This window comes from Penaeus vannamei, chromosome 41 (assembly GCF_042767895.1).
Source record: "Penaeus vannamei isolate JL-2024 chromosome 41, ASM4276789v1, whole genome shotgun sequence".
Taxonomy (NCBI): Eukaryota; Metazoa; Arthropoda; class Malacostraca; order Decapoda; family Penaeidae; genus Penaeus; species Penaeus vannamei.
This window is the reverse complement of record NC_091589.1, coordinates 20,982,394-20,984,893: the sequence shown is the minus strand read 5'-3', so window position 1 is coordinate 20,984,893 and position 2,500 is coordinate 20,982,394. Positions and strand designations below refer to the sequence as shown.

Genomic DNA, 2,500 nt, shown 5'->3' with positions numbered 1-2,500 from the left:
CTGCTCTCTTTGTTGACCTAGGCCTATATTCTTTCCTTGGCTGTTTTTCTTATCAGATTTGTATGACATAAACGTTAAGTGAGTGTTTTCTTAAGCTAGATAGTGAAGACACAACCGAAATGACTTTGACACTGGGAGGGAATTTTATTTTCATGGTCGCTGTTTCGGACTCGGGGTATCAGTATGTGTCAGTATGTACCATTATTTTTTATCGTTATTTAAGGGCTTATATACACGTGTATTGGAAAATGTAATCATGTACTGAGCCCTTTCAATATGTATCTTGAGTGTCCGTATGTTTTGGAATGTATATGTCACTGTATTTCTAAATGAAAAGGTCCATTCTGAGCTTTTTCATATGTGCAGATGGGGAAAGAGATTTTAATTTGTGATACCCTCCCAATTGCTGATGAGTTAGGTTTCAGTATTGTTATATTAGAGGATTTTTGTTTTGTGGAATATGGCATGAGTTGTATTAGTAAATCATTCAGCATTTATATGCTAATTGAATATGGTTCCAGATTAGACTGAAGGAACACTTGTTGAGAAGGTTGAAAATGTGATGCTTAATGGTAAAGAATTAAACTGTCTTGATTTTTTGAAGAATCATAGCCATTCCATGTTGATTTTGATAGTGAAAGGATTCTGGTCTGATGGTTTTTGAAAAGTGACAGTACTGCTAAGATTCCCAAATCATTTCTGTGGCCCAGTAATCTTTATGTCTGTCAGACTGCAAATGCTTACTGTGTGATTTGGTAGTAATGGTTTTATGGCATTTTGAAATATGTTGAAATTTATGATCATTTGCAGTTCAGATTCTTTGAGTGATTGGTAATTGTTACCGAGAGCGACACCATCCAGAGACCAGGGCATTATGCAAACCCAAACACCCAACCTAACCTTTCCTATCTTCTCTTTATTACCTAAACAGGGGGGCAAGCCCCTCTGTACCCCCAATTTATTAGCACTTTGAGCCAATGTATTGAAAATGGACATTAAGAACTCTGGCTGTGTGAAGGTGTTGTGGACTTGATCTCAGTGATATGCAGCAGACATTTCTGTCATTTACAAGTAAATATTAGGCCGCTTTAGCTTAAACTATGTTGTTTCTTATTCCATTTCTCACGCTCAATAAGATGGCCTTGTCCATTTCCCTCTAACTCCGTATGTTGCTCTCGGTGACCTATACTGCGTGATTTTTGGTACATTGGTTTAAAATGTTTTAGTATATTTTTTGAATAGATAATTGGTATTTAGTTTTACTGTGTGTTTTAGGATGCAGAGATGATTTTGTATATATCATTATCTCTTGCAGCGGCTTTAAATTTGTAATTACATTGGATGCTTATCTAAATTTAATTGAAATTTGCTATGATCTATGATGTATGGTTTATATAGTCTGAAGTCCAAGCCATCTGAGTACTCAGTGGTTCAATAGGCTAAAGCTTCCATGTACTCTTAAAGTGTTTAGTGAATTTGAGCCTCTTTGGTGCCATGAATGATTAGGACCCTACCTATTCTTAGCGAAGTGAGGAAATTAGAGATCTCAAGAACCGGTAGCTTGAAGCTCAGTGTCATTTCATATGTGCCTGCGATATCATTATTTATATATCAGACTATTACTATTACATCTGTGCTTTTTACTTTGTAAAATGCAAAAATCCAAGTACTCTTCTGGTGACTATTCTTCAATTTTTTTTGCTATAAATGACCAGGTGTGCAAGCTATGTCTTACCAGACATTGTGATGGCATTTTGTATGCCTATGCTGAAGTGTCAGTAGGTGGGGTAGCTAAATCGCTGGATGTGGAGTTAGTAGTTGAAACACAGTTGTTCTCAAAAACATTGGATTCTAATGGTCATATGATCTGCCAGAGTAAGAATTGCTGTGTGTCATAGTGGAATTTTAGATAACTGAAAAAGATATATATATTTTATGAGACTGGTCCCTAGATACACTGCCCCCCCCCCCCACCTTACGGATATGGAGTTGCTATATACTCCCCATTTGAGAGCCATGCAATCTGTAGTCATACGAGACCTTTGGTGATTTATTCTGTTAGAGACTTAAACTAGTGTGCATTATTCGTTTGGTTTGATTTAATTTGTAGTGACTGAGGTCAATGACATTGTGATATGCCAAGGTTGTTGAGGAAAAAAAAATTGACTGCATGTATTTTTACAGTGCTTTAGACTTTAGACTTTTAGACTTTAACCTCAGTGTAGAAAGATTGATGGAGTTATGATTTATAAGGATAAAGCATTTGCGATTTGAGAAGAACTCTTTACTGTAATATCATCGTTGTGGTTTTCTTACCTGTGTTATTGGCCTGTTGCTGACAAGGAAAACCACAAGTAGAAGGAACAGCACAGAACCTGAAATAGTTCTGTGGTTACTCTTGTCTCATATTAATTTGATAAGAAGTTTGTAGATGATGAAGAGAATGTAGAAAAATATTTTATTTGTGAATTTATTTATGTTTATGATTATGAACTGATAA

At 35.8% G+C, this 2,500-nt stretch overlaps 1 protein-coding gene across 1 annotated transcript in view; it reads left to right on the top strand.

Moving 5' to 3' along the window:
• Positions 1–2,500, top strand: part of tgo (Aryl hydrocarbon receptor nuclear translocator homolog tgo) — a gene marked incomplete in the record, with an annotated part of 233,298 nt that overhangs the window by 244 nt on the left and 230,554 nt on the right.